Source organism: Pelobates fuscus, chromosome 6 (genome assembly GCF_036172605.1).
Source record: "Pelobates fuscus isolate aPelFus1 chromosome 6, aPelFus1.pri, whole genome shotgun sequence".
In the NCBI taxonomy this organism is placed as follows: Eukaryota; Metazoa; Chordata; class Amphibia; order Anura; family Pelobatidae; genus Pelobates; species Pelobates fuscus.
In genome coordinates this window covers 142,995,794-143,008,938 of record NC_086322.1, presented here as the reverse complement: position 1 = coordinate 143,008,938, position 13,145 = coordinate 142,995,794, and the positions used below count along the sequence as shown (strand labels likewise).

Here is a 13,145-nt window from a genome sequence, read left to right as displayed (position 1 = left end):
GCTAAAAACGGTTGATTTAAACATTTAGATCTCCAGGTCAGTTAAATTTCCAGCTCTGGCCTAAACTTTCCAATTAATGGGGCACTATCATTTTGAAATGTCACAATGTAAACTGGAAATTCTGTAGTTGAGTGGTGCCCTTTAAGACAGTTTTCCCCTTTTCCTTCTAATAAAAATAAAATCTGTATAATATGCTTTCTTTGTCCTACAATGCCATCTAGAGGGAAGAATAAGGAAACTCCTGTCCACATGGTAACCCTTTCTTCTGCAAACATGCCTATTAGATGTGAGAATGCAATTACAGTAGCAGACTACAGAATGATATGGTAACAATGTGTAAGCTTTTGAGTGCCACAGGACTGTGTTGATGTAGCATAAATTTGCGTGATCACTGGATTTTTACATACATATGGTCACTGATACAATTCTGGATTCAGCATCCACTTTAAGGATTGGTTTAATGTCTGGACTACATCAGGTTGACCATGCAGACTCTTTATTGGTATTTTTATTACCAATCAGTAATAAGAGAACACTGTGCTATTTTCTGCAGTGCTGGTGGAACAAACAATGGCACCTGGTTTGCATCATGGTTAACCAGAGATTATTGGGAAAAAAATTATGATAAATTAGGTTTATTGATATGTAAACATAATTTTATCAACAGCAATAAACATGTTTTATTTTCTGTTTGTCTTTCTATGTACTGTAAACATAACAAATATATATATATATATATATATATATATATATATATATTAGAGATCTTTAGATTACAGATCTATCCACCAGTCCTTGATGTTCACTATAATAAATACACTTATTGCACTAAGGGTGATAGAGGCAAAAGACTGAAAAAAGTAAAACAAAATTGGATTAGCACTTTTGATTACCCAATTGGTAAATCATCCATAAAAAAAAAAAAAAAATGTTCAGTTACAAGCACTCAAACTGGATACGGGTTAAATAAAAGCTAGCTTATCTTCCTTTCCTAATTCCTACAACAGGCCGAACTCCGCAGGAGCATTAAGCCAACTCAGCCATGTAAATATATCAAAATGTTGAAAAGATGTGCTTTCATGGACCAGGAATAGCTACAAAAGAATCTATTCCTGGTTAAAGAGATGATGTGCAGGAGCTTGGGAGAGAATATCGCTTAGTAAAGGGCTCAGCTGGCGCTTGAGACTCACTTTACCCTGCTCTTTTCTCCTCTTTCCTTCCATGCTCACTGACCTATAACAGGGTGTAAATTGGATGCATCTGAAGGAGATGAGCTGGAATGAAAAACATGCAAGAAATGTGTATCATCAAAACATGTTCGGAGGTTCTCCTTCCCAATCTATTGTGCTACTGACAGCAAGGTGCTGGCGGTCATAACAAGCGATAGGTAACGATCCACAATAATAATCAGATTTCACAGTCTGATCTCAGCTACAGCAAAGTAATTTTACGCAGGCACTGTAGGAGAATGTTTTCGAAAATGTGGCCTGCTGTCAATTTGTTATGTAGGACTGAGCACCAGGAGGTAATGGATAAGAACGATTTTATGAAAGGGGAAATGTAGGGGTGAGGATAAAGGGAAATAAAAGATTTCATCTTTCTAAATTAGCTGAATTTGGAAGTTATCTAAATGCTATTTACATGACAGTCTTGCCCATTTGTAAGTAGTAGCTCAGTTAGGTTTTGGGCACAAATGTTAATCTAAAAATGAAGCTAGTACTTACCTGTAATCCAGCATTGAGATGGCATTGGGAGGCAGCGTGCATGCGTGATAGTTACTGCACTATGCAACCAATGCTTCTCATAGAGAAGCCTCAAATACACTGTGAGAAAGCGCTCTAACTGTGTGAAGAAGAGTACCTCCTGGGTGACAGCTTGGATAGTGCAAGAGCTTTTTATAACATTATTAAAGTAAGACTGAGGGTTTTTCACAAAAAAACAGCACTTTTGGCATTTTTAAAGTGTATCTGCAGTACACAAATTATTACTGTATACATTTGAATTGTAAGCACTGTATACATTCTGTAAGCACAATGAATAGATTAAATTTCCTCCCACTATAAACTGTATCTTACATTTTTTATAAATCAAAACAATTGTATGTCAATCCATAGAGGGCTAGCTTACACAGTGTAGTTGCTGTGAGGATTAAACTATCAAGCACATCTTGTGCTCTCATAGGATAGTAGAACTTAATCATAGATGTCACTCAGTTCTAATGTGATGAAACTGGGGTAAGCTTGGAAGGAACATTTATTTTATACCCATCAATGCTGCATTATAGCAGAGTGGAGAGCAAAAAATTAAATGAACAGCTCCTAATGCAATCAATATAAAGTTTATCATATATTCATTATTTAAAAAGCTGTAATCAGTTAAGATGAACCTGTCCTGGAAGTAAGGCTCAAGTCTTCTATAAAAAGGTACCAAGGCAGAAACGTAGATCTCACCATTACCCTTTAGATTAAGTTCTCACTATCTATCTTTAAATTTTTTTTTTTTTTTTAATTCTTTATTTATTGCGTGCAGGGACATTTTACGTTATGTTCACTATGTGCCAACATGTTTCTAACCCTATAACACTGATCAGCACTGTGAAACATGTTGGCGATTTATAAATAAATAATAAAATATTTTAGCAATCTTACTGAGTCCACTGGTTTTGGAGATACATTAGGTCATTGATTGATGACTTGGTTTTAAGAATGATTTTTTGCAAAATGTAAAGTAATGCAGGGTGGCACTATTTGGATAAATTGCAAAAAATAAGAAAGTCACCTGTGTCACCCCAAACAACTATTTTAAATAACAGTTTCTTGAATCACTGTACAGCTGTGAAGTATCAAGTAAAACGTCTTAAGGAATCAGAATTTACTGACTTTATGGACCATGTCAAGCACCATAACCACAACAGTGTGATGTAGTGAGGTTTTGGTGTCAGAAGCGCCCTGTCGTCCCACCATTTAAAAAGACAAACTGTTTGAGAATGATTGGACTTCATATTTAGTGCCTGCCCCTGCCTCCACTACTTCTGACAGAGAGAGTTCTCTAGAGCGAAGTCCGGCACTGTTGTGCTTAGCTCAGACAGAGTGTTTTTGCTCTCTGCTGAAAGTAGTGGAGGCGGGGAGCAGCACCCAGCAGACCCCACATTCCATTGGTTACCAAAGTGCCAGCTTTCCAATGTGTTAGTGTGGCCTCTGACACTAAAACAAACGAATGCTGACATTAAAACATCATTAAGCAATACAGACTTATTTGTGTAGTTATCAATTACATGTATGTAACTTCAAGGCAGCATTCCATTGATATTGTAATACATGATTTTGGAATAACTAAACATGTAGCGGAAGATGTATAGCAAGAATAATTTGTGTTCCCTGCAATGCAGCCTGCAGCCACTGTGATACAACGTGAATAAATACACATCCACATGGGATAAACGTCTGTTATCCGCTGTGGTGACTCCAAACAACAGCCAGATCCTGGGGGATTATGTAATGCCCATCTTTTTCTGCTCAGACGATTACTCAGCTCCCTTTTCTGCTCAGGGCTCCCCTAATAATAGTTTTCTCTCGGCTCATCTGTGATTGATCCTTACTGCAATCCCCTCCCTGGGTTCTAATCTCAGCCTTTCCAGTTTTCCTTATTACAGGTCTCACTGTAATAATGAATATGTAAAAAAAAAAAAAAAAAAAGAGTCCCTTCTAATGACAAGACAAGGGAAAGGTATCAAAGCTGGCATGGGCCTATAATCACAGAGAATGCAAATGTGACATATATAATCTGTTTAATATATAATCTATTGTATAACGTAGCGAGCCAGGCACTTTCCACAAATATAATAAATGCTACGGGACCTGGGTATGATTTGAAACCTACAACTATACATAGAGGTGGAATAAACACAGCTAATGTAGTGGTTCTGGAGTATATAGCCTGTCCGGGCAGGTTGAGTAGTGTGGATGCTATCTTCTCTAAGAAAAGACAGTGTTTGCAATGCTCCATAATGCCACCTCTATGGCAGTCACTTGCACAGCCACTAAAAACACTTCCTGGTTTCAGTCTGAAAATATTGCAGGACCGTCATTTGGCACCTCCACGCCCTGCATGGACACTGAACGCTCCCCGATGTACTGACTTAAAGGACCACTCTAGTGCCAGGAAAGCATACTCGTTTTCCTGGCACTAGAGTGCCCTGAGGGTGCCCCCACCCTCAGGGACCCCCTCCCGCCCGGCTCTGGAAAGGGGAAAGGGGTAAAAACTTACCTTTTTCCAGCGCTGGGCGGAGAGCTCTCCTCCTCCTCTCCGCCTCCGTTCCTCCCCGTCGGCTGAATGCGCACGCGCGGCAAGAGCTGCGCGCGCATTCAGCCGGTCACATAGGAAAGCATTTATAATGCTTTCCTATGGACGCTTGCGTGCTCTCACTGTGATTTTCACAGTGAGAATCACGCAAGCGCCTCTAGCGGCTGTCAGTGAGACAGCCACTAGAGAATTAGGGGGAAGGCTTAACTAATTGATAAACATAGCAGTTTCTCTGAAACTGCTATGTTTATAAAACAATTAGTTAACCCTAGCTGGACCTGGCACCCAGACCACTTCATTAAGCTGAAGTGGTATGGGTGCCTAGAGTGGTCCTTTAATGCATCTGTATGAGGAGATGCAGATTGGCACAGCGCGGTGAACATACACTAGCCTCCCAATGTATCCCTACGGGGAAGCATTGGACTGGCTGAGACCATCAAGACTAATGATCTCAGCTGGGAAGGTGTGGCAGTCGTGGCGAAAACAGCGCGGCGAGGGAGTAAAGATAAGTAAAACTACCTTTTTAATTCAGGGGGAAGATCTAAATATAAATATTTAGGCTAACACTATAGTGTTTGGTATATGTGTTTGTATTTTAGCATTTAGAATGCATGTTTATGTTTTCTTGAACATATTCATAACTATATTCTGTGGTGCTTTACTCGGGACAAGTATTACTTTATTGATTATGTATATGTATGATACAAATGTATGCACAGAAATAATGGAGCATTAATCTGTGCATTTTAGTTAACAATATTCTCACAAATCACAGTCAGTTTAATAATTTTAATATTGAGATACAAGCACATTCTGATTTATCTGGTATTAGAGGAATATACAAAAGCTACCTAATAAAATGGAATTTATTTAAATCAAACTGATAAACGAATGAATATCCTTTTCCCTTAAAAAATATGTAAATAAAACAATATTTAAATTTGCAAAAAATGAAATAATTATTTTTCTAAATAATTGTTTTTGGTCACACTGCAGCTACAAAGAAGTGGATTTGCAGATGCAAGGTAATTTACAGATCTGAACTCTAGCCTGAAGAATACTTTCCATCTTCCGGTGTCTAACAGGTTAATAAATGCGCCAGTGTTTTTGCCATCAAGCAATCGTTTACTAAAGAAATAGCTTGGGTTGAAAACAAAAGTCCTATATTCATGCTGCCAAGCAAAATAAGAGGAAAGAATAACTGTGATTTAATGCATACTGCTCTTCCTTTCAAGCGAAGGGGCAGGTCAGCGCTCAGTATTCAGGCTGCTCGCGGCTTTAACAGAATTCAGTATTCTGAGAGTTTTTACTGACCCTGAGCAAATGTAAGGTTGCCAGGGAACACAATCCTTCCTACGGCAAGATGCTGCGTTAGGGTGATGAAAGATTAATCAGGGTTTACCAATACAGGATTACTGCTCAAACATGAAAATCAGGTTTTGGCCCTGTTATCAGCCAGCTCATACGTTACTGTGATCAGACAGAGGCCATCCTGTCTGTAACGAACAGCATCTCTCTTGCATATTAGTGTTTTGTTTTACCCCGTAGCGACAATAGGCACCAAGCATCCACAGGTGAAATTGCTGTAACATATGTGCATTCACAGAATTCAAAGACTGGGATGATGCCCTTTGCCTCAGGACCAGAAACAAACTGTTAAAGTAAAGAATACTGTTTCACATCACACACACAATCAGAACACTCAGCTGCCACCACACTCCATGAAATGCGTCTCATTTCCTGAATCAGACTAAAAATGGATATATGAACTTTCCATTTCAGTTTCACCCCTTTATGATAAAACGTTGGGCAAATCCCACTATATCATGACATACAGAGTATATTATTCTTTAATAAGTGGTTAACCTGTGCATAGAAGAAGGCAGAAATTAAATAAGTATATGGTTAAAGAAACTCCAGCTACATGGTTTTCTTGAAATACAGAGTGATGTTTCAGTGCACAACCTTTTTCAAAACTCTGAATGAACCCCTACTACCCTATAACTGCAATCACCTGACAGGGAGAGCTCCCTTTAACCATGGAACATGAGTAAAAAAGAAAAATGATAAAGATGACAATTTTATTTGGTAAAAATCATAAACTACTTAAAGCGTCTCTGACAACATTTTGAGTATTTCATAACAATATAATCTTTATGAAATACTCATAGTGACTCTGTTGGAATGTCCTTTTTTTTTTTAAGTCAACCATTATTTAGCAAAGTCTTCAAAAACAGTATGCGATCAACAAAGGTACGCATGCAGGTAATAGGAAAAAAAAAGTAGGAACATAATTTTAGGTTATGTCCACTTTTCTAATGTCCCATCCTGTATCTCATATCTCTATAAAAATAAGATTAAAGTAAAAACACTATTAGCTAAAGGAGCACTATAGTACCAGGAAAACATACTAGTTTTCCTGGCACTATAGGGTCTCTAGGTCCCCCCCACCCTTAGTGTCCCCTTCCCGCCGGACTCTAGGGTGAGGAAGTGATACCGGAGAAACTGACGGAAGCCAAGCACAGAGAGATGGACACAGGTTTCTTCAGGAAGGAAGAGATTCTTTATTCGGTTCACCGATCGGGACTCAGAGGGACTAATGTCACCAGAATATAACATACCCCAGTAACATCGTCTTTTACAAATAGCGGTTACAGTACGGTTAGCATAGGTCAAAGTACAATTTAAGGTCACAATACAATTATTAGTGGTTATGGTGTTAGACATGCAATAGACGACAATTATTAGTACTTATATACAGTATCAGTAAATATACAGGGTTATGGTACCGTGCACTATAATACAGCAACACACTATTAACACTCTCGCTAGACGGCAGAGCTCACGCTATCTAACAAGATATACACGTTACTAAACAATCTTTATCACATATACAATCCCAACTAATCTATTGGCCAGTACCTTGATGGACTACCTAAAACTATCTACATCCGTTTTGGTTAGCCACACTGCCCAAGCACCACATATAGCGAACTAGAGGGCGGAATTTACAACAGAACCCTTTTAGTCTTTCTACTCTATCAATAGTCTAGTGGGTTCCAAATGTACACGCCTTCCCACTTAGCCAAGATAGGTTGAGAGCTAGCGGACCGAATTTACACAGACGCCGCTTAGTCTCCCGGTCCCTCCGACCTAGCGAACAAATTGTACACCCTAGAATGCTAGTCTAGACAAGACACCGGTGTCCGGCTAGGGCTATTTACACAGAACCCCGCCTGACTCCAAACCAAATCAAACGGTCTTACTAAAGAGCGTTCGATTGAGCGGTGCGCCTTCGCTCCTTCCCTCCGACAGAGGGGGCAGATTCCATACACAGATTAACCCCTTATGGGCCTACCGCACAATCGGTATACCCCTAGTGGGTCCGCCGTCTAAAACAGCGGTCGTCTTACCTCCTCGTTCCTGAACCTGAGTTCACACTCATCGACGGGGACACCCCAGCACTTACTACGTAGAGGCCGATGATCTCCTGGACAACAGACCAGTGGCGCCGAGACGAAGGGAGGTCCACGCAGAAGTTCAGGGGTGCAGCCGTGAGAACGTGGGCAAAGATAGACCGTCTCACGCCTCTGCTTCTCAGCTACCGTTGAACGATGAGCTTCCCGGCCAATGCACCAAATGATACCGGAGAAACTGACGGAAGCCAAGCACAGAGAGATGGACACAGGTTTCTTCAGGAAGGAAGAGATTCTTTATTCGGTTCACCGATCGGGACTCAGAGGGACTAATGTCACCAGAATACAACAAGTTCTGAGCCCCGGACAATAGTGCAGGCTCCTTATATAGGCACATAACTCCTCCCATATTAAGCTCCACCCGCACATTCTCTTAACCAATCAAAACAAATAAGAATTAACTTCCTGCTTGACTGCATGGCTTGTCCAGCACAATGGAGGAGGGGAATACTACATCCTGTATTCTCGCACATGCTCCGTACACTACTGATCGTATCTTGCCACGTGCAACCAACCGACCGATACGTCAGCATATGCACGTACACATGCCACGTGGTAATCTCGGCCTACTAAATTTATTTTTACCGAGATTCCACCACAGAAGGGGTTAAACACATACCAAATGAGATTTTAATAATTGAGCAAAACTTCACTTTGCTCTCTTTTTGTGAGTGTACCTTATCCATATAGAGAGCACACTTTTCTGTTTTTTATATTTATCTGCTGGTGTACCTTTGCTGCTGAAATACAACACACTAAAAGAAAACATCCCCAGCAACTGGTAAATGCTGTCCATCGCTGACAGGCCTGAGGATATCTCCTAACAGAGGACTAGGACCTATACCCGCATATCCATAGACGGGGATCATATCGTCCAAGCGAATACATCTGGAGCTGATTTTAAGCTCCAGAAAAGTGTAAGTGTTTTTCTTTTGTTTCATCTAATATTCCCAGCAATGAAAATACTGCACTAGATTTTGTTTTATGGTCTTTTTATCATTTCATATCACCCTAAATTCAATTTGATTTGAAGACATTACTGAAGGCGCTGCTTCCCTACATCACCTTTTCACATTTATCTACAGCCAGAACGAAGAGACTCTGGTTTGGGAAGTCTGAGCAGCCATTGCACAAGCGCAAGAAATCTTTTTTTTTTCTATCCATGGATTTAAAGTAGCCTACTCATCCTATCCCATCTGTATACTCCTTTTCACTTACCTACCGTATATTTATAATGTCGATTATCTTTTCTTCCTTGTGCACAATCTCAATATCTGTGCGTAGCCATTTTGTTCTCATCTACACATGATGTCTGCTATTTGCCTTTCTGTGGGGTTCCTTTTACTAATGGATTGTGGGGAAATTTGACTAGCAACTCAACCAGAATCTCCCTTAAAGAGAAACGCCTGGCACCAATGCAACCTTAATGCATTTGATTTTGTTCTGGCCTCATTAATATGCAATATTAATCCATATGCACACAGTTCTGTGTACATACACTGATTAGGAAGAATTTCTGGCATGAGGGGCATAACCAAGGAGGAAGGCTTATGGTGCAACATTCATGGTGCAAAACAATGTTTCCTCTCTAGTCGGTCCTCTCTCACTTCACCGCATTGTCAGTCCTTACATTGGCTTCCTGTATTCTATAGGAGTCAATTCAAAATGCTAACCAATACCTATAAAGCATTGACCAATTCTAGCCCCTCCTATATCTCTTCACAGATCCATAGGTATGTCCCTTCTCGGTCTCTCCGCTCTGCCCGTGACCTTCTCCTGTCCGCCTCTCGAGCCCGTACGGCCAACTCATGCTTGCAGGACTTCTCGCGGGCGGCTCCCTTCCTATGGAACAGCCTGGCTGCCGCCATCAGATTCTCCCCTAGTATTTAATCGTTTAAGAAGTGCCTTAGAACCCATCTTTTTAGGAAAGCTTATGGCCTCCCAAACTAACCTCTACCTCACATACCTGTCTCTTGCTCTCTCCTGAAGGACAGCACTCTACTCTCTCCTCCAGCTCTGCTTGACTCCCACCAATTTTGATTGCTATTCCCTGTCCTATTGCATTTTACACCCCACCTCCTATAGACTGTAAGCTTGTTTGAGTAGGGTCCTCTTCAACCTATTGTTCCTGTAAGTTTTCTGGTAATTGTCTTATTATAGCAAAATCCCCCCTCTCAGAATATTGTAAAGTGCTACGGAATCTGTTGGGGCTATGTAAATGGCAATAATAATAATAATGTGTTTTTTTTTGTAAAAAAAAAATGAGCATGCAAAATACAGAATAGTAATAAGGCCCTAAATTCTTTAGAAGTGTTTTGCTGTCCATATATCTGTCCAGTGCCAAATTCTGTCAACTTGACTGCGATATATAAAGAAAAACTGTTCCTAATTTTCCTTAAGTATTTTAAGAAAACTTGAGTGCTCAGGTTAAAAAAAAAAAAAAAAAAAAAGAGATTCTGATACAGAGCGCTATAAAGCAAATAAGATCTAGTTTATTTTTGGTGACAGAGCCAATTTAAATTTGTGTTCTGTAGTGAGAAGTATTTAGCCAGGACATCAAGTCTGTCCTTTATATACTACAATCATAACCTGAAAAGGAACATGATTATGCATATTCGGATAGCTTAAAGCAATCAGCATTACAATTGCCTATATCGTGCCATTTGATTGCATTATCCTATTACTTGGTCTTGTCTAATCTTGTATATTATTGTATTGACAACAGGGAAATGGTCCGTGCAAGGACAGGAAAATGTGTAATTATGTCTACCTTTAAAAAGTGAAAACCAACAATATTTTCTGCTTAATGATTTGGCACTAATCCTCAAAATGGGCATGTCATCAGGATACATTATATACATTATAAACCGATCACTGTGCTACACATTCAGCATGAAAGAACGATGGAAACTATGTAAGGAAAAAGAGGAAAAGAAAAAACACAACACGACACAGAAAATGTAAATTACTGCAGGGTCAGGCTGGTTTTGGATTCACTGCATCTTAGAGGGAGATTGCCACACATAGATCATATTTTGAGCAAATTATTACTATTAGTGGTAGTAAAATTTATACACCATCAACATATCCCACAGCACTTTACAAATAGAGAAAGGGGTGAGGAATCCCTTGCATAAAAGAGCTTACAATCTCTGGTAGGCGGAAATGTATCATTAGGTTCTTGCCTAATAACAGTTACAGACAAGGTGATCTGACCGGCATTTGATCAGATTTCCAGGTTCTAAGGCAGTGATGTTACCACTGTTCTAACCACCCGATAAAAATAGAACTTTAGCATACCTTAAAAGACGCGGTACAGAAAGCACATAGTAAGTGCATACACAGTATTCAACAATAAATACAATAATAAATAAGGTAATCCTACAACTTCCTATTCCTGTCTGCTTATGTCTATGTTTTGCCATCCATGTAAATGACATCTTCTCTCCAATCGAGATGAAGGCTGGGTAAACTTGACTGTGCTGTGATACAGCATTGATCTGGTGGATTCCTTCTCCAGATGGAGGTACGCTGCCGATGGTGCATCCATGACTTCCTCCATGAGTAAGGTAATGTGCAATCTAAATCCAGAACTGGGGAGTATTAAAAAAAAACTCATGCTACAAACCTGCAGACAATCAACACATGAGTCACTGACGCAGTACACAAAGATACTGAAAAAGATAATTCTACACAAGCATTTGATGGACCCCTTCCTGTTTTAAGCTAAATTACATTAGAAATGTCTGCATTTGCTTCAAATCTACAGATTGTACAGCTTCTGCAGGGAGCTCTAATCAAACCAGAATCGCCTCAGGAACGCACAATTCTCATTTCAATTTCAACAAGATCTGCTGAATTTATGTTATAATTATTACTTTATGAGCACAGCAAGAGTGTTTGTCAATTCTAGTTCTGTTTTAAAAACTTTCTGCTATAAAAAGCTTATCAGCTAAACTAAGTTTCCCAAAAACCATGACATGCAGTTTATAAAAAAAGTGTTAACATAATCTGTAGCACTGTGCAAGAAGAAAAACACACAGTGAATAATTTAAAACATGTTTATACACACTGTAACCAAATAATTAAAGACCGTTATGTCCTATGACAATAAATTAATTACATTTTCACAGCAGCATGAAGACATGTAACCCTGACATTCAATTTTAAATTCCATTTAGACAACTGTAGCTGGGCTCTGCAGTAGTTTTACCAGAATATTAAATATAAAATATGTTATCGCTTTCATCAAAAAGACAAATATGGGGGGGCTGGGCCGGACCGCCGATCTGGACAGTCGCAAGCTAGGGAAGCTCCTGCAACACATAGCCACAAAACGCTAATCCACCATGCCTTATAACTTCAAAGCAGACCGACAGCAATGGTGCCCAAAGCAAGGGGAATACTGGATCCAGGGAGAGGCTGGCTCACCGAGCTTCAGTCCCCTGGAGGAGAAATTTTTGTTACCCCAACAGAGGCCTTCTCCGGCGGTGAGTGGGGCTGACGGCCGCAGCCCCACTATCCTGCAACACAGCACCCAGCCAGAGGCACGAACCCGAGCGGACCCGGCCCTGTTCCCCCCCTTTGGACCGGTGGGGGTGATCCCGGTCCTCACCCTGTGGCCCTGACCGAGCTGCCGCAGACTGTGTCGGAGAGCCCGACAGCTGTGCCCAAGATGGAGGGCACCATGTGCGCGGGAGGTAAGGGGAATATCAGCTCTCTCCCCGCGCTCACAATTACCATCGCAGCTCCTGCCTTCCGACCCTGCCATACAGGGAGGCGGGACAACTCTTGCCTACCCCCGCAGCCATCCAAACCAGCGGCGACAGCAGCTGCACCGAGGGGATGGCGCTACTACACCGAACATCAACATTCCTGCCTGGAAGGACTGAGCCTACCGCCAAGCGAGAAACTCCAGCACACCACCCGACCTCTTATTCCCAACCAGCTTGCACTGAGGCGACACAGAAACCAGCATACCCGAGCAGCCGTCACCAAACCCTCTACAATGGCGGTCACCAGCTCCCGGATGAACAAGAGAGGCAAGCGCAACAAGCTACAGCGGAAACCCAAGAGATCCCAGCAAGCAACATGGTGGGACTGTGCCCTGATGCCTGCTCTGATGGACACTCACTCCCAGCTACTCAGAAACAGCAGAGCAGGTATCTGGTAGTGGCGGGACTCCCCCAGTCTGTGAGGTCTCGGTACCACCATGATGGCAGCCCTCTCCACTGGGCCAATTAACCAGGGTGAAATCCCACTAAAGTGACCTAGACACAGCCTGAATATAGCGTTATCATTTCAAAGCACTAGCCTGTTAATATAGCTAGCGATGTGTTCCTGCGTCACTATGTTTTGCCTTGTCTT

The 13,145-nt window shown here is 41.0% G+C and overlaps 1 protein-coding gene across 2 annotated transcripts in view; it reads right to left on the bottom strand.

Moving 5' to 3' along the window:
• TBCK (TBC1 domain containing kinase) overlaps positions 1–13,145 on the bottom strand; it is a 252,372-nt gene that overhangs the window by 139,404 nt on the left and 99,823 nt on the right. The window lies entirely within an intron of this gene.